This window comes from Rhinoderma darwinii, chromosome 2, assembly GCF_050947455.1.
Source record: "Rhinoderma darwinii isolate aRhiDar2 chromosome 2, aRhiDar2.hap1, whole genome shotgun sequence".
In the NCBI taxonomy this organism is placed as follows: domain Eukaryota; kingdom Metazoa; phylum Chordata; class Amphibia; order Anura; family Rhinodermatidae; genus Rhinoderma; species Rhinoderma darwinii.
This window is the reverse complement of record NC_134688.1, coordinates 3,850,599-3,871,606: the sequence shown is the minus strand read 5'-3', so window position 1 is coordinate 3,871,606 and position 21,008 is coordinate 3,850,599. Positions and strand designations below refer to the sequence as shown.

Below are 21,008 nucleotides of genomic sequence, written 5' to 3'. Positions count from 1 at the left end.
TGTTATGATGTTATTATGGAGTGTTATGATGTTATTATGGAGTGTTATGATGTTATTATGGAGTATTATGATGTTATTATGGAGAGTTATGATGTTATTATGGAGTGTTTATGATGTTATTATGGAGTGTTATGATGTTATTATGGAGTGTTTATGATGTTATTATGGAGTGTTATGATGTTATTATGGAGTGTTTATGATGTTATTATGGAGTGTTATGATGTTATTATGGGGTGTTTATGATGTTATTATGGAGTGTTATGATGTTATTATGGAGTGTTATGATGTTATTATGGAGTGTTATGATGTTATTATGGAGTGTTTATGATGTTATTATGGAGTGTTTATGATGTTATTATGGAGTGTTATGATGTTATTATGGAGTGTTATGATGTTATTATGGAGTGTTATGATGTTATTATGGAGTGTTATGATGTTATTATGGAGTGTTTATGATGTTATTATGGAGTGTTTATGATGTTATTATGGAGTGTTATGATGTTATTATGGAGTGTTTATGATGATTATTATGGAGTGTTTATGATGTTATTATGGAGTGTTATGATGTTATTATGGAGTGTTATGATGTTATTATGGAGTGTTATGATGTTATTATGGAGTGTTTATGATGTTATTATGGAGTGTTATGATGTTATTATGGAGTGTTATGATGTTATTATGGAGTGTTATGATGTTATTATGGAGTGTTATGATGTTATTATGGAGTGTTATGATGTTATTATGGAGTGTTTATGTTGATTATTATGGAGTGTTTATGTTGATTATTATGGAGTGTTTATGATGTTATTATGGAGTGTTATGATGTTATTATGGAGTTTATGATGTTATTATGGAGTGTTATGATGTTATTATGGAGTGTTATGATGGTTATTATGGAGTGTTATGATGTTATTATGGAGTGTTATGATGTTATTATGGGGTGTTATGATGTTATTATGGAGTGTTATGATGTTATTATGGAGTGTTATGATGTTATTATGGAGTGTTATGATGTTATTATGGAGTGTTATGATGTTATTATGGAGTGTTATGATGTTGTTATGGAGTGTTATGATGTTATTATGGAGTGTTTATGATGTTATTATGGAGTGTTATGATGTTATTATGGAGTGTTATGATGTTATTATGGAGTGTTATGATGTTATCATGGAGTGTTATGATGTTATTATGGAGTGTTATGATGTTATTATGGAGTGTTATGATGATTATTATGGAGTGTTATGATGTTATTATGGAGTGTTTATGATGTTATGGAGTGTTATGATGTTATTATGGAGTGTTATGATGTTATTATGGAGTGTTTATGATGTTATGGAGTGTTATGATGTTATTATGGAGTGTTATGATGTTATTATGGAGTGTTTATGATGTTATTATGGAGTGTTTATGATGTTATTATGGAGTGTTATGATGTTATTATGGAGTGTTTATGATGTTATTATGGAGTGTTTATGATGTTATTATGGAGTGTTATGATGTTATTATGGAGTGTTATGATGTTATTATGGAGTGTTATGATGTTATTATGGAGTGTTTATGATGTTATTATGGAGTGTTATGATGTTATTATGGAGTGTTATGATGTTATTATGGAGTGTTTATGATGTTATTATGGAGTGTTATGATGTTATTATGGAGTGTTATGATGTTATTATGGAGTGTTTATGATGTTATTATGGAGTGTTATGATGTTATTATGGAGTGTTATGATGTTATTATGGAGTGTTATGATGTTATTATGGAGTGTTATGATGTTATTATGGAGTGTTTATGATGTTATTATGGAGTGTTATGATGTTATTATGGAGTGTTATGATGTTATTATGGAGTGTTATGATGTTATTATGGAGTGTTATGATGTTATTATGGAGTGTTATGATGATTATTATGGAGTGTTATGATGTTATTATGGAGTGTTATGATGTTATTATGGAGTGTTATGATGTTATTATGGGGTGTTTATGATGTTATCATGGAGTGTTATGATGTTATTATGGAGTGTTATGATGTTATTATGGAGTGTTATGATGTTATTATGGAGTGTTATGATGTTATTATGGAGTGTTATGATGTTATTATGGAGTGTTATGATGTTATTATGGAGTGTTATGATGTTATTATGGAGTGTTATGATGTTATTATGGAGTGTTATGATGTTATTATGGAGTGTTATGATGTTATTATGGAGTGTTTATGATGTTATTATGGAGTGTTATGATGTTATTATGGAGTGTTATGATGTTATTATGGAGTGTTATGATGTTATTATGGAGTGTTTATGATGTTATTATGGAGTGTTATGATGTTATTATGGAGTGTTATGATGTTATTATGGAGTGTTATGATGTTATTATGGAGTGTTATGATGTTATTATGGAGTGTTATGATGTTATTATGGAGTGTTATGATGTTATTATGGAGTGTTATGATGTTATTATGGAGTGTTATGATGTTATTATGGAGTGTTTATGATGTTATTATGGAGTGTTTATGATGTTATTATGGAGTGTTATGATGTTATTATGGAGTGTTATGATGTTATTATGGAGTGTTTATGATGTTATTATGGAGTGTTATGATGTTATTATGGAGTGTTTATGATGTTATTATGGAGTGTTATGATGTTATTATGGAGTGTTTATGATGTTATTATGGAGTGTTTATGATGTTATTATGGAGTGTTATGATGTTATTATGGAGTGTTATGATGTTATTATGGAGTGTTTATGATGTTATTATGGAGTGTTTATGATGTTATTATGGAGTGTTATGATGTTATTATGGAGTGTTATGATGTTATTATGGAGTGTTATGATGTTATTATGGAGTGTTTATGATGTTATTATGGAGTGTTATGATGTTATTATGGGGTGTTTATGATGTTATTATGGAGTGTTATGATGTTATTATGGAGTGTTATGATGTTATTATGGAGTGTTATGATGTTATTATGGAGTGTTATGATGTTATTATGGAGTGTTTATGATGTTATTATGGAGTGTTATGATGTTATTATGGAGTGTTATGATGTTATTATGGAGTGTTATGATGTTATTATGGAGTGTTATGATGTTATTATGGAGTGTTATGATGTTATTATGGAGTGTTTATGATGATTATTATGGAGTGTTTATGATGTTATTATGGAGTGTTATGATGTTATTATGGAGTTTATGATGTTATTATGGAGTGTTATGATGTTATTATGGAGTGTTATGATGGTTATTATGGAGTGTTATGATGTTATTATGGAGTGTTATGATGTTATTATGGGGTGTTATGATGTTATTATGGAGTGTTATGATGTTATTATGGAGTGTTATGATGTTATTATGGAGTGTTATGATGTTATTATGGAGTGTTATGATGTTATTATGGAGTGTTATGATGTTGTTATGGAGTGTTATGATGTTATTATGGAGTGTTTATGATGTTATTATGGAGTGTTATGATGTTATTATGGAGTGTTATGATGTTATTATGGAGTGTTATGATGTTATTATGGAGTGTTTATGATGTTATTATGGAGTGTTATGATGTTATTATGGAGTGTTATGATGTTATTATGGAGTGTTATGATGTTATTATGGAATGTTATGATGTTATTATGGAGTGTTATGATGTTATCATGGAGTGTTATGATGTTATTATGGAGTGTTATGATGTTATTATGGAGTGTTTATGATGTTATTATGGAGTGTTATGATGTTATTATGGAGTGTTATGATGATTATTATGGAGTGTTATGATGTTATTATGGAGTGTTTATGATGTTATGGAGTGTTATGATGTTATTATGGAGTGTTATGATGTTATTATGGAGTGTTTATGATGTTATGGAGTGTTATGATGTTATTATGGAGTGTTATGATGTTATTATGGAGTGTTTATGATGTTATTATGGAGTGTTTATGATGTTATTATGGAGTGTTATGATGTTATTATGGAGTGTTTATGATGTTATTATGGAGTGTTTATGATGTTATTATGGAGTGTTATGATGTTATTATGGAGTGTTATGATGTTATTATGGAGTGTTATGATGTTATTATGGAGTGTTTATGATGTTATTATGGAGTGTTATGATGTTATTATGGAGTGTTATGATGTTATTATGGAGTGTTATGATGTTATTATGGAGTGTTTATGATGTTATTATGGAGTGTTATGATGTTATTATGGAGTGTTATGATGTTATTATGGAGTGTTTATGATGTTATTATGGAGTGTTATGATGTTATTATGGAGTGTTATGATGTTATTATGGAGTGTTATGATGTTATTATGGAGTGTTATGATGTTATTATGGAGTGTTTATGATGTTATTATGGAGTGTTATGATGTTATTATGGAGTGTTATGATGTTATTATGGAGTGTTATGATGTTATTATGGAGTGTTATGATGATTATTATGGAGTGTTATGATGTTATTATGGAGTGTTATGATGTTATTATGGAGTGTTATGATGTTATTATGGGGTGTTTATGATGTTATCATGGAGTGTTATGATGTTATTATGGAGTGTTATGATGTTATTATGGAGTGTTATGATGTTATTATGGAGTGTTATGATGTTATTATGGAGTGTTATGATGTTATTATGGAGTGTTATGATGTTATTATGGAGTGTTATGATGTTATTATGGAGTGTTATGATGTTATTATGGAGTGTTATGATGTTATTATGGAGTGTTTATGATGTTATTATGGAGTGTTATGATGTTATTATGGAGTGTTATGATGTTATTATGGAGTGTTATGATGTTATTATGGAGTGTTTATGATGTTATTATGGAGTGTTATGATGTTATTATGGAGTGTTATGATGTTATTATGGAGTGTTATGATGTTATTATGGAGTGTTATGATGTTATTATGGAGTGTTATGATGTTATTATGGAGTGTTTATGATGTTATTATGGAGTGTTATGATGTTATTATGGAGTGTTTATGATGTTATTATGGAGTGTTATGATGTTATTATGGAGTGTTATGATGATTATTATGGAGTGTTTATGATGTTATTATGGAGTGTTATGATGTTATTATGGAGTGTTATGATGTTATTATGGAGTGTTATGATGTTATTATGGAGTGTTATGATGTTATTATGGAGTGTTTATGATGATTATTATGGAGTGTTATGATGTTATTATGGAGTGTTATGATGTTATTATGGAGTGTTATGATGTTATTATGGAGTGTTATGATGTTATTATGGAGTGTTATGATGTTATTATGGAGTGTTATGATGTTATTATGGAGTGTTATGATGTTATTATGGAGTGTTTATGATGTTATTATGGGGTGTTATGATGTTATTATGGAGTGTTATGATGTGTTTTATGGTTATGCTCTTTTATCAGGAAAAGGTGTGTGTTTAATAAATGGCTGCTGTGGCCTTTACACCAAAATTCATGTGTGGTCTCTTATTGGGGTTTGGGGGGTGTAAGGCTGTAGACAGCGAAAGTCATCAAACATACCTTAAGTCAAGGCCCGGGTGCCACACTGAGTCAAAGGCCTTCTTAAAGTCCACAAAACAGGCGTAAATCTTCCCATGCTTTGTATTGTGGACGTGGCTCTTGATGAGGCTGCGCAGGGTGTAGATGTGGTCAGTGGTGTGGTCAGTGGTCTATCTCATATCTATCTATCTATCTATCTATCTATCTATCTATCTATCTATCTATCTATCTCATATCTATCTATCTCATATCTATCTATCTATCTATCTATCTATCTATCTATCTATCTATCTATCTATCTATCTATCTATCTATCTATCTATCTATCTATCTATCTATCTATCTATCTATCTATCTATCTCATACCTATCTATCTCATATCTATCTATCTATCTATCTATCTATCTATCTATCTATCTATCTATCTATCTATCTATCTATCTATCTATCTATCTATCTATCTATCTCATATCTATCTATCTCATATCTATCTATCTATCTATCTATCTATCTATCTATCTATCTATCTATCTATCTATCTATCTATCTATCTATCTCATATCTATCTCATATCTATCTCATATCTATCTATCTATCTATCTATCTATCTATCTATCTATCTATCTATCTATCTATCTATCTATCTATCTATCTATCTATCTATCTATCTATCTATCTATCTCATATCTATCTATCTCATATCTATCTATCTATCTCATATCTATCTATCTCATATCTATCTATCTATCTATCTCATATCTATCTCATATCTATCTCATATCTATCTCATATCTATCTATCTATCTATCTATCTATCTATCTATCTATCTATCTATCTATCTATCTATCTATCTATCTATCTATCTATCTATCTATCTATCTCATATCTATCTATCTCATATCTATCTATCTCATATCTATCTATCTCATATCTATCTATCTATCTATCTATCTATCTATCTATCTATCTATCTATCTATCTATCTATCTATCTATCTATCTATCTATCTCATATCTATCTATCTCATATCTATCTATCTATCTCATATCTATCTATCTATCTATCTATCTATCTATCTATCTATCTATCTATCTATCTATCTATCTATCTATCTATCTATCTATCTATCTATCTATCTATCTATCTATCTATCTATCTCATACCTATCTATCTATCTCATATCTATCTATCTCATATCTATCTATCTATCTCATATCTATCTATCTATCTATCTATCTATCTATCTATCTATCTATCTATCTATCTATCTCATACCTATCTATCTCATATCTATCTATCTATCTATCTCATATCTATCTATCTATCTATCTATCTATCTATCTATCTATCTATCTATCTATCTCATATCTATCTATCTATCTCATATCTATCTATCTATCTCATATCTATCTATCTATCTCATATCTATCTATCTATCTCATATCTATCTATCTATCTATCTATCTATCTATCTATCTATCTATCTATCTATCTATCTATCTATCTATCTATCTATCTATCTATCTATCTATCTCATATCTATCTATCTATCTATCTATCTATCTATCTATCTATCTATCTATCTATCTATCTATCTATCTATCTATCTATCTATCTATCTATCTCATATCTATCTATCTCATATCTATCTATCTCATATCTATCTATCTCATATCTATCTATCTCATATCTATCTATCTCATATCTATCTCATATCTATCTATCTATCTATCTATCTATCTATCTATCTATCTATCTATCTATCTATCTATCTATCTATCTATCTATCTCATATCTATCTATCTCATATCTATCTATCTCATATCTATCTATCTCATATCTATCTATCTATCTATCTATCTATCTATCTATCTATCTATCTATCTATCTATCTATCTATCTATCTATCTATCTATCTCATACCTATCTATCTCATATCTATCTATCTATCTATCTATCTATCTATCTATCTATCTATCTATCTATCTATCTATCTATCTATCTATCTATCTATCTCATATCTATCTATCTCATATCTATCTATCTATCTATCTATCTATCTATCTATCTATCTATCTATCTATCTATCTATCTATCTATCTATCTATCTATCTATCTATCTATCTATCTATCTATCTATCTATCTATCTATCTCATATCTATCTATCTCATATCTATCTATCTATCTCATATCTATCTATCTATCTATCTATCTATCTATCTATCTATCTATCTATCTATCTATCTATCTATCTCATACCTATCTATCTATCTATCTATCTATCTATCTATCTATCTATCTATCTATCTATCTATCTATCTATCTATCTATCTATCTATCTATCTATCTATCTATCTATCTATCTATCTATCTCATACCTATCTATCTCATATCTATCTATCTATCTCATATCTATCTATCTATCTATCTATCTATCTATCTATCTATCTATCTATCTATCTATCTATCTATCTATCTATCTATCTATCTATCTATCTATCTATCTATCTATCTATCTATCTATCTATCTATCTATCCATCTCATATCTATCCATCTCATATCTATCTATCTATCTATCTATCTATCTATCTATCTATCTATCTATCTATCTATCTATCTATCTATCTATCTATCTATCTATCTATCTCATATCTATCTATCTATCTATCTATCTATCTATCTATCTATCTATCTATCTATCTATCTATCTATCTATCTATCTCATATCTATCTATCTCATATCTATCTATCTCATATCTATCTATCTCATATCTATCTATCTCATATCTATCTATCTCATATCTATCTATCTCATATCTATCTATCTATCTATCTATCTATCTATCTATCTATCTATCTATCTATCTATCTATCTATCTATCTATCTATCTATCTATCTATCTATCTATCTATCTATCTATCTATCCAAACAAAAAAGATCCAGCAGCACCGGTGGAAAGATGTAGAAAGATGTGGGTGCAGGCCTCAGAGAGCAGACCAAGCTCTCAATATCCACAGAGATCCAAAAATAGGCAGCACACCATAGAATTAGTGAAAAAAGAGGGTACTTTATTGGCCCCAAGTGCGACGTTTCAGCTCTATCCACTAGAGCCTTTCTCAAGTAAATGACAAGTGAAACAACCGTGGTATAAATCAGGCTACTAATTAGCAAATCAATAACAGCAATAAAATGCAAATATACATATAGTCAAAGACATGTACATACAGTGTGAAAAATAACTGCATTGGTGATGTGTCAGTACAGGTGTATACAAAGTATAAGAATACAGATGTGATGAAGAGTACACTTATAGGTCAATATGTCCAGTAAGTGTAAAGTATGAATACACACACATATGTGATCAATCGTGAAATCAAAGTAATATAAAATCTAAAAAGGATATCACCTGGGGAAGTCAGATCATACAGCCGCAATGGCTTTTATTTTATTTTTTCTATTCTAGATGAAGATACATCTTATGGGATATCACGTCTGTGGATCGATTGGATCAATGTTCTGTATTCTATGTATGGCTGGTTACCCTCTGTTTTATGGCATTGTTCTCCCACTGTATTTATGCAATCTAGGCTCAACAGTGATCGGTGGTGACTACAGGCGGATTTGTGTTCTATGTGACTATGACCCGTTTCTGACATGAGTGCTCTCCAGTTATGCTCACTATACACGTCTCAAGATGCAAGTGGGGAGGTTGGGGACTGCACTATGCCATGTGTGTGTTATTTACGCATGCATGAGACGGTGCTTTCCCTATCTGTGAGTGACACGGATCTGCTGGTTGTGGATCTGTGACCTCATGCCGTCCCTGCAGCACTATCTAGACGTATTTTCCCCCTGCTGGATTAGAGCCATCTATTGTCGGGGTCCCTGATACTTCTCTGCCTGTCACCCTGATCTAATCTTGAATAAATAACATCTGTATATATGTACAATGTTGTCATTTGCTTGAGAAAGGCTCTAGTGGATAGAGCTGAAACGTCGCACTTGGGGCCAATAAAGTACCCTCTTTTTTCACTAATTCTATGGTGTGCTGCCTATTTTTGGATCTCTATCTATCTTCCTATCTAAGGCAGGAACCTTTTTGTTTCCTTTTTTCGCTCCATCCGTTGTTTTGCGCTGTCGTTTTTCCTGCTGCTGACTCTGAAAGTGAAAGAAATAAAGAAACTTTAGAAGTTGAAGACCGAGTAACGAGGAGGAAGCAGAAGACAGAGAAGAAGAAGCTGCGAACATCAGCAAGAGAAGCGGCAGCGTCGTCACCCTGAGCCCGGGATGTAAGTGACCCCCTCCCCCGATACATTATAACCTGGTGCGGTGATATAATGGGGGCACAAGAATTGCTGCAGACAGGAGAATGGTGGTGACAGGGGGGCACATACTTGTCTGTTTTATGGCTTATACTACAATACCCGCTACTTCTTCCTAATTCACGACTGGCGCCATTTTTCTACAATTACCACACGTCTGGTAGAAAATTGTGCCGTTTATAGGTGTGAAATCTCGTGATGATTTCTGTTTGTTTTTCTTGGTAAATTAATATATTTGGGGTCACAGAATCCTGGACTGGGGGTGTCATGAGGCAGAGATACAGGGGTCCTTAATAATCCTGTTCTCCTTACAATTTCAGCGCAGTGAATATTTAGGGTGTGAATACTTCTGCAACTGATTTTTTTCTTCTTCAATACATGCAAATAATCGGTTCCTGTTTTGTGTCTGGAGCTGCGCAGCGCTGTGTCTCCAGACCGTCCCTGTGTAGTCAGCTCCTGCCGTCATATGTTACTCCGCTCCCAATCCCCCCTCATCCTGTCAACCTACCGACAGTAGAGACACATACAGTAGGTCTGCATAGGAGCTGTAGACACAAAACGGTACATTTATAATTTAGACTATTCCTAATGTGGGTTCATTTGTGGGACAATACCACCGTTTGCTGCACATAGAAGACTCCTGCGGTGGGGCAGCCTGGCGTCTACATGCATGACTACCACTGTAGCAGCCATGGCGGATGCTACGTGGCCCACAGCATGAGTGCCCCCCCGTGCCCAGAAGCTGTAGCGGTAGCAACGCCACATTCAATAATATCTGCGTCATACTATTGAATGCTGTAACAGAGCAGGGAGGTATCTCCCTGATCTTCCATACACTAATCATACCTCCCCACCATCCCAGATTCAGCGGGACAGTCTCGAATTCCGGGCGGTGTCCCACTGTCCCGGGCGGCCAGTGGTTTGTCCCACTGTCAACTGTATCTGCGTCCTCAAGATCACAGATACAGTTGAACCCAATCCTGAAGCAGGGAACCATCAGCTTCCTGCTTCAGAATTAGTTCATAGCAGAGGATCAGAGGGAGCTCCTCCGCTCGCCGAGGACTCCCCGGGAACAGTTCTACCTTAAGCACTGTGCTCGGGAAAGCCCTGATGTCACTGTCCATATATGACATTGACGACAGTGGCTACTCCTTGAGCGAAATCCCCGTTGCCGATGATCTGGCCAGGGATTACGCTCCTAGAAGACACCCCTGAAGCCACGGTCAGAGTCAACAACAGGGATTCCGCTCAAGTAGTAGCCACTGACGTCACTGTCCATATATGGACAGTGATATCAGGGCTTCCCTCTAGGAGCGGAATCCTCGGTCTATGCTCTGGCTGGGGATTCCGCTCCTAGAGGGAGTCCCAATGGCACTATCTACAGAGGGGGTGGCGCTATCTTCAAGGAGGTTGTGGCACTATCTACATAGACACTGTGGCACTAGGGGCAGCTAAGGGGGCATTATACTGTATAAGGGCAGCTAGGGGGCATTATACCCTGTGGGGGCAACTGTGGGGGCATTATGCTGTATGGGGGCAGCTTTAGGAGCATTAAGCTGTATTGGGCAGCTATATGGCATTATACTGTATGGGGCAGCTATGGGGTATTATACTGTGTGGGGCAGCTATGGGGCATTATGCTGCATGGGGGCATTATACTGTATGGAGGGATTTGTTTGGGCATTATACTATGGGGCATCTGTGTGGGCATTATACTGTTTGGGACATCTGTGTGGGCATTATACTGTATAGGGCATATATGGGTCAGTATACTGTATGGTGGCAGCTATGGGGGCATCATACAGTGTGGGGGCAGCTATTTGGTATTATACCGTGTGGCAGGCACTATGGGAGCATGATACATGTGTAGGCTGAACTGGGTGTGTATGGGCAGGGATTGGGTGGGATTAGAGGCGTGGCTTAAATGAAAAAAATGAACCGTGACACCCCGCACGTCCCATGGGTTGTCCCTCTTTGTGATACTTGAAAGTATAGCACTGTCTACAGGGGGGGCTGTATAGCACTGTATGAGGAGACTCTATATCCCTGTCTAGAGGAGGGGGCTGTATAGCACTGTCTACAGGGGGGCTGTATAGCACTGTCTACAGGGACGCTGTATAGCACGGTCTACGGGGACGCTGTATAGTCCTGTCTACAGGGGGCGCTGTATAGCACTGTCTACAGGGGGGCTGTATAGCGCTGTCTACAGGGGGGCTGTATAGCACTGTCTACAGGGGGGCTGTATAGCACTGTCTACAGGGGGGCTGTATAGCACTGTCTACAGGGGGCGCTGTATAGCACTGTCTACAGGGGGGCTGTATAGCACTGTCGACAGGGAGGGAAGGGTCTACAGGGGCGCTCTATCTACAAGGGCGGGCTGTGAAAACGTATTTAGAACCAAGAAGCCAAAAAGCCACAAGAGTAATGAAAAAATACAAAATTTTATTGGGACATACAACACAAAAGTTGCAAATATTAAAATTCAAGGAGATCTAAAAGAACAATGTGGGATATAACGCCAATAAATTTAGGGTGTCCTACAATGATTGTATTCCATAGCTTAGTTGTACATGACAAATGACCATAAGTATGTCAAAAAAGTCTCAATGATGGATAGAGCATATATAAACAGTCTATCGATGTTACAATAAATGTGTTTGAACACAGGCACATTTGGTACATCATATCAAATAGGTATAATAGAAGTGCCCAGGGTCATAGGGTTACAGACCCTGTGTTACCAAGATAAAGGTAAATGCAATAGAGACCGTCAAAGACAGATACAACAGGCCAGAGGGAAAGAATGAGATAGATGTTAAGAATACAAGTAGGTCCAAAGGGATCTACTAGAGATGCGACTAGCTTGTATAGCAGGCTTACCCATGGAAGTAAATGTATGTAGTCCCACACTGCGGCCCGAAGTGATAGCACCCCGACGCGCGTTTCGCCAAACTGGCTTCCTCAGGGGATAATGTGTGACAATGTGGCATTGTATGAGCTTATATATAGCTCAGGTGGATAGTGACTCACTGTGTTTCGGTGTGTTTTGCTCCATTACCAGTCCACGGCGCATGCGCGGTAGTTCGGCTTGAGCCGCGAGATCCCGACCATCTGTCGTCACGCTCGTGCCGCGCATGCGCGCCCCCAGGGACGCGTATCCCTGGAGACGAGGCAGGCGCAGCACGAGCGTGAAGACGACAGAGAGCCGGGCGAGGCTCCCAGACTCCTCCACGCATGCGCAACCCCGGAAAAAGACGATGTACATGTAAGTATAGTGATCCTAACTGTGATCCCATTCGAGAAGGGTAACTGGTAAATATTGTGTTATGTCCCCGGCGTGATAAGGTAAGAAGGGGAAAAGACAAAGAAAGAAACAGCCGGACACATCAAGAGGTGATTGGGGGAGGCAAACATGACCAGGGTTGCAGGGGAGAAGGAATGAGGTGAAAAGTTCAAATAGAGGAGGGGGAGGAAGGTGGAGGAGAAGGGGGCGAGGTTAACAGAGGGCATATAGGAAGGGTGAGGGACAGGTTCGCGCCATTCACACCCCCAGGAAAACAGTTTAGACCTTGTACTGACCTGAGGCGTGATGCAGGCCCTGATGGAGCAAGTGCGGCAGGCTGTGGCGGAACGGGGCATGGCCTGGCTTGAGGAGGAGCTCGGGAGGACGGGTCCGGTGTCATCGGTGCCGGAGTTGTCGGCAGGGCTGGAGGAGACAGCGGGTACAAGTGCGGCCGGGACGCAGGCAGCGCCAGAGGTGATGACATCCCCCCTCCGGCGGTCGCGGCGGGTGCGGCCGCCAGAGCGCCTTAGCCCGGACGATTTGCTTAGGGCTCGACGCAGGCTTGGGAGCCCCTCGAGGGATGCTCCGGGCCGTGTTTCCGCTTCCACCGCTAGGGGGTGGAGGTCCCGGTCCGGGAGGAATCCCGGTCGCCGGTCGGGCCCTCCGGAGAGTGGAGGGCAGGGTCCCAGGTCAGAGGGACAGCCTCCCGTCTCCAGGTCAGCTCCACGTGGATTTGCAGCGGGCCGATCTGGCGATGCACCAGTCGGGCGGCCCGCCTGTCAGCAGGATGATGTCCCCGGACGGTCACGCAGGCCACAATTGGTGGTGCTGCAGAGATGGAGGGAGGGGGCAGCGGTGGAGGGAGAGCGGAGGCTGGAACGGCCCCTGACGTCATGCGATACTTATGAGGTCCAGGATGGTGCATACGGCTGCAGAGCCTGCGGCGCGGCTTCAGGCCCCAGATGTCCGGAGGCGGGTGAAAACGGAGGTGTGCCGATGGAGGATGATCGTCGTGGAGGTCCCGTCGCCCCGGCTGGTGGGAACTCAGCGCCCATGCAGTCTGGTGAGTCGATATCACCATTACATACATTTCCAGCGATATTTAGATCCCCAGGGTTTGGGGAGGGTTCCCAAGGGGAGGCAGTTAGGAATGTTGAAAATAGTGGGTTGTTGTCTACTGTTAGAGGGGGGGGGGAGATGTTCAGGAATTGCTTGGCTGTGTAAAGGCGTTGCTAGCGCGTTGTGAGGGGGGTAGGTTGCCTGCTGCATCCCCGGTTGCGGCGTGGGTCCCGGCAGCGGGGGGGGGGGGGGGGGGGCGGCGAATCGGTGCAACCCCCGAGAACGGTCCCCGAGGTGGAGGTCGGGGGAGTGACGGTTGCGGTTCAGACTGATGAGGATAAGGATGTGGATAGGGTGAGGTTAGATGATAAAGCTAAAGGCGAAGTGTACTCTTGTTTTGAGGGGTTGTTGGGGTCACATTTGAAGACCGAAGTGAAAGAAAAAATTTGGAGGGATGAGTACGTAGAAATCTTCTCGCTTCTTCCTCTGGAAAAATTTAATTTAGACAAGGGTAAAAGGTGGGAAAGTAAAAAGGAGGAGGAGGAGAAGCGTCGATATAGTTTAATCCCGCAGACGTTTGTGAATTGGTTACAGGCGTTTGCCATACTGGCCAGTGTTATAGGGGAAAAGGCGCCGGAGAATTGTTCCGCCCTTTTCGGGTATATGGATGCAATAGGTGAGGCGCATTGGTCGTATGGGAGTCAAATTTGGCTGCGGTATGACGAACAGTTTCGTCAGAGGAACATTAGATGGGATAATAAAGACATTGGGCTTTGGTTAAAAGTAATGGCCCCGGCTAAGTTCGGGCATTCCTTTCAAGGGGGGGGGGGGGCTGGGGTTGCCGGCCCCTCAGGACAATCGGGGCAATCGGGGGGAGGGACAGGAGGAAGGGCGGGCTTGTGCTGGCAGTTTAACGACGGTCAATGCAAGTTTGGGGCGGGATGTAAGTTTAAGCACTCTTGTTCCTCTTGCGGCGGGTCTTCGCACGGGTCCGCCAAGTGTTTCAAAAAAGGGAAAGGAAAAGGGGGAAGTGGTGGGGGTCATGGGGCTGACTCGGGTGAGGTGGGAAGAGATGGAGCCGTACCTAAATAGGTTCCCGGATAGGGAGAAAGGCGAGTTATTGTTGCGTGGTTTTCAGTTTGGTTTTGTGATCCCTTCCCCGGTTCATGCGGTCCCCCTTTCCCTACGGAATTTAAAGTCGGCAATGGAGTATCCGGAGGTAGTGTCAGACAAGTTGCGTAAAGAGGTGGGGTTAGGGCGCATGGCGGGGCCGTTCCCGTTTCGGCCCGTTCAGGACATGGTTGTGTCACCGTTAGGGGTTGTTCCAAAAAAGAAGCCAAATAAATTCCGGCTTATCCATCATTTGTCGCATCCGCGGGGGTTGTCTGTAAATGATGGCATTGCTCCTCAGCTATGCTCGGTGGTATATACGTCATTTGACGCAGCAGTTGAGTGGGTGCGACGGTACGGGGCGGGGGCCCTTATGGCAAACACCGATGTGGAATCGGCTTTTCGGCTTCTCCCAGTTCATCCGGACAGCCAGCGGCTGTTAGGGTGTTACTGGGAGGGGGCTTATTATATGGATCGGTGTCTCCCGATGGGTTGTTCGGTGTCTTTCGCGTACTTCGAGGCGTTCAGTTCGTTCCTAGAGTGGGTAATCCGTGAAGTGGCAGGGTTAGAGTCGGTCATACATTATCTAGATGACTTCCTGTGTGTGGGCCCAACGGGTTCGGAGGTGTGCGCCAATTTGCTGGGGGCAATATAGTGGGTCGCTCAGCGGTTTGGGGTTCCGTTATCCCCGGAGAAGAATGTTTGTCCCATTACTTGTATAGTTTTTCTTGGCATTACCCTGGATTCGGTGGCGATGGAGTGTCGACTTCCTAGGGACAAGCTGGAAGCGCTGCGATTGGAAGTGAGCAGGACGGGTCGGCTTCATAAGATTCAGCTGCGGGATTTGAAGTCGTTGTTAAGAAAACTTAATTTTGCTTGTCGGATAATGCCCATGGGCAGAGTTTTTTGCAGGAGGTTGGCGTCAGCAACGGCGGGGGTTAGAGCCCCACATCATTTTGTGCGGTTGACACGGGAGCATCGGGATGACTTGGCAGTATGGAGAGTTTTTGAATTTGTATAATGGAAAATCGTTACTGATCTCGTCGGTGGGGGATAATGTGCAATGGGAATTGTTTACCGATGCTGCAGGTAGTGTGGGTTTCGGTATTTATTGTAAAGGACAGTGGTGCGTGGGGCAGTGGCCAGAGGAATGGGTGTCGTTGGGACTGGTTCGTAATCTTGTACTTCTGGAACTCTTCCCGATTGTGGTGGCGGTGGAGATTTGGGGGGAGCGTTTTCGTAATAGCAAGGTGCGGTTCCACTGTGATAATATGGGGGTGGTGTTGGCAATCAATAATGTAACGGCTTCTTCACCCCCGGTGGTAAGGTTATTACGGCGTCTGGTGTTGCGTTGTTTGTCACTCAATGCGTGGATTGTTGCAGTTCACGTTCCGGGGGTACAGAATGACATTGCGGATTCTCTCTCTCGCCTACAGTGGGAGCGGTTTCGTCTGTTGGCACCGGAGGCGGATCTGGAAGGGGTCGCGTTCCCGGGATGGCTTTGGGACGTGGTTTGCGAGCAGCAGGAGGTTTGATTAAGTCCTCTCTAGCGCCTGGTACATGGTTGGTGTACGACGCGGCGTGGAGGGACTGGGTGTCGTGGTTAACAGGTTCGCCCGAAGTCGGGTCGATGGAGGAACAGGTGGTAGCTTTGCTGGGGTTTTTGGGATGGGTATCGGTGGAAGGCTGGTCGATGTCTAAAGTGAATCGTTTCGTGTCAGCTTTGGCCTTTGGTTTTAAACTAAGGGGGTTGGGGGACGTGACTAAGGATTTCTTGATTGTCCAGGCATTGAAGGGGTTTCAAAAAAAGGGGGCGGCCGTCGCCCGGTTTCTTTCCCGCTTTTAGAGCAGTTAGGTGCAGGGTGTGTTTCTCGGGCTATGAGGTAGCATTGTTTCATTTGGCCTTTTCATGGGCGTTTTTTGGAGCTTTAAGTGTGGGTGAGTTAATTTCCCCTAGTAAGAAGAGAGCGGGAGGTTGCAAGCGGAAGATGTAACAGGAGGGGGGGAGAGAGTGGAATTCTGGGTAAGGCGGTCAAAATCGGATCAAAGTGGAAAAGGTAAACGGGTGGTTCTGGGGGCTGTGGCGAGGGCGGGGATGTGCCCGGTAAGATGCTACGAGCGATACGCCGCGCTACGAGGGTGTAGTGGGGGGCCGCTGTTATGTCATGAGGATGGTGCCTTCTTGTCAAGATGCCAGTTTACAGCTGTCTTCCGTAGATGTTTGGAGGTGTTGGGTTTGGATAAGGGTATTTATTCACCACACTCCTTTCGGATTGGGGCAGCCACGGAGGCTGCGTCATGGGGTTTGGGGCCTGATGTGGTGAAGCGCATAGGTCGTTGGGATTCTGGGAGGTATAAGTCCTACGTGCGTCTCCACGTAGTTGGTGGTAATTTGAAGTGGGAGATTCATCAGAGGTATGGTCCCTAACAAATACATAATTGCTCATGGAGATGGGCGTATTTTGGACTCCTGCTGGGTGGTGTCCCGGGGAGTGGTTTTACATACTTGGCAAGCCAACTGCGGAGCAGAAAGGTGCCTCTGAGCCTGTAGGGAGACGGCTGGGGGTAAGTAGCTATACAGGGGGCAGTTAGGCGCCAAAATTTTGGAGCTCCAAGGACTTCCCCTTTCCTAGTAATGTTATTTATAAAGTTATGTTTTATGTTCATGTAAATTTGTTAATAAAATGGCTGCTGTGGCCGAAAATTTCCAACCCACTGTCTCGTGTGTCTCACTGGGGGAGGGGAGAGTGACATGGGAGGAGGGGAAAAAGGCCTGGAAGCAAGAAAGGGGGTGGACAGTATGAAAGGAAGGTTAAGCAAAAGGGTTCGAAATGGGGCGAGCTCTGTAATCCCATGGTCATGTCTTTTCCCCTTCTTACCTTATCACGCCGGGGACATAACACAATATTTACCAGTTACCCTTCTCGAATGGGATCACAGTTAGGATCACTATACTTACATGTACATCGTCTTTTTCCGGGGTTGCGCATGCGTGGAGGAGTCTGGGAGCCTCGCCCAGCTCCCTGTCGTCTTCACGCTCGTGCTGCGCCTGCCTCGTCTCCAGGGATACGCGTCCCTGGGGGCGAGCATGCGCGGCACGAGCGTGACGACAGATGGTCGGGATCTCGCGGCTCAAGCCGAACTACCACGCATGCGCCGTGGACCGGTAAAGGAGCAAAACACACCGGAACACAGTGAGTCACTATCCACCTGAGCTATATATAAGCTCATACAATGCCACATTGTCACACATAATCCCCTGAGGAAGCCAGTTTGGCGAAACGCGCGTCGGGGCGCTATCACTTCGGGCCGCAGTGTGGGACTACATACATTTTCTTCCATGGGTAAGCCTGCTATACAAGCTAGTCGCATCTCTAGTAGATCCCTTTGGACCTACTTGTATTCTTAACATCTATCCTATTCTTTCCCTCTGGCCTGTTGTATCTGTCTTTGACGGTCTCTATTGCATTTACCTTTATCTTGGTAACACAGGGTCTGTAACCCTATGACCCTGGGCACTTCTATTATACCTATTTGATATGATGTACCAAATGTGCCTGTGTTCAAACACATTTATTGTAACATCGATAGACTGTTTATATATGCTCTATCCATCATTGAGACATTTTTGACATACTTATGGTCATTTGTCATGTACAACTAAGCTATGGAATACAATCATTGTAGGACACCCTAAATTTATTGGCGTTATATCCCACATTGTTCTTTTAGATCTCCTTGAATTTTAATATTTGCAACTTTTGTATTTTTTCATTACTCTTGTGGCTTTTTGGCTTCTTGGTTCTAAATAAGTTTTCTCAGTATTCATGAAGCTTGCCTGTAATATTTAGTGGAGGTGCTTAAATACTTTATAGTGGCACCTAACCCGTTACTTAACCGGTTGAGTCTTTGTATTTAAAAGGGCGGGCTGTGTGTGGCACCCAGGGGAGGGGGCCCAGTCAAAAGTTTGCTATGGGGCCAGTGTTTCCTAGTTACGCCCCTGCATGGTGCGTAGGGTGCCATTGAGAGGGGGGGGGGGGCAATATATAGAAATAATGTGACCACTCTTTATTGTGTAGTAAACCAAAGACCAATATTATCACCATACGGTTGAGTGACCTTATAGTGGTAGACACCTACACAAGCGCTCTGCAGACCATATAATTAAAAGGAAAATTCCCATCGTAGACATTTATGGCATATCCACAGGAAATGCTAAAAACGTCTGATAGATGCCGGTCCCAGCTCTGGGACCCGCACCTATATCTAGAACTGCAGAGGCGACAAGTCTTCTTTACTGTGAGAACTGTGAATCTATGGAATAGTCACCGCAGGAGCCGTCACAGCAGGGACAGGAGATGCTGCAAAAAAGGCAAAGATTATGTCCTAGAACAAAAAAATATATCAGCTCCTGTGTGTAGAAATGTTTTACTTCCCCTTTCCCGTCCCTTGGTTGAACTTGATGGACATGTGTCTTTTTTCAACCGTACAAACTATGTAACTATGTAACTATATGTAACTATGTAACTATGTAACTATATGTAACTATATGTAACTATGTAATATGTAACTGACCGCAGAATCCAGGCAGAGACCAGTGCAGAGAGGGTCGCGCGTGCGGAATGAGTATTCCGTTCCCTGGATCATCGGCCCATGTATATAGACCTTTGAACTCCTGCCCTGGCGGAGCTGCTGCCGGTCCCGCTCCTGGCTGGACGTACGCCTCCATTATGTCAATTTTGCTGCATCAGCTGGCGGTGGTGCTGCTACTACTGGAGGCGCTGGTATTGTGGAATCGGGGTGGTAGATGGATTTTCCCATTAAGAATGAATCTCAGACTTAAAAAGTTCAGTAGTTATCTGTACATATAGTGGTACAAAAGCGTGGCGGTTACAAATAACTATAAAAAGGGCAAAAAAAGCAGTTCACTCCGGGTGACGCTGTTGCTGGTCACTACTATTACTACCACTACATACTACTATTACTACCACTACCTACTACTATTACTACAACTACTACCTACTACTATTACTACCACTACTACAACTACTACCACCACTACCTACTACTATTACTACCACTACTACAACTACTACCACCACCACTACTACTATTACTACCACTACTACAACTACTACCACCACCACTACTACTATTACTACCACCACTACCTACTACTACAACTACTACCACTACCTACTACTATTACTACCACCACTATTACTACCACTACTACAACTACTACCACCACTACTACTATTACTACCACCACTACCTACTACTATTACTACCATTACTACCACTACTACAACTACTACCACCACTACTACTATTACTACCACCACTACTACAACTACTACTACTACTACTACTACTACTACTATTACCACTACCTACTACTATTACTACCACCACTACTACTACTACTACTACTACTACTACTACTACTACTACTACTACTACTACTACCACTACCTACTACTATTACTACCACCACTACTACTACTACTGTCACTACATACTACTATTACTACCACCACTACTACCACTACTACCACTACATACTACTATTACTACCACCACTACTACCACTACTACCACTACATACTACTATTACTACCACCACTACCTACTACTATTACTACCACTACTACAACTACTACCACCACTACTACTATTACTACCACCACTGCTACTACTTCTATTAACACTACCTACTACTATTACTACCACCACTACTACTAC

The 21,008-nt window shown here is 40.9% G+C and overlaps 1 protein-coding gene across 2 annotated transcripts in view; it reads left to right on the top strand.

Annotated features, from left to right (window-relative positions):
• Nucleotides 1-9,693: 9,693 nt before the first annotated feature.
• Nucleotides 9,694-21,008, top strand: part of LOC142740353 (ecto-ADP-ribosyltransferase 5-like) — a 38,780-nt gene continuing 27,465 nt past the window's right edge. For both annotated transcript variants that reach the window (XM_075849905.1, XM_075849904.1), the window contains exon 1: nucleotides 9,694-9,778. The gene's annotated coding sequence lies outside the window, so the exon portion shown is untranslated. The remainder of the gene's footprint in view (nucleotides 9,779-21,008) is intronic.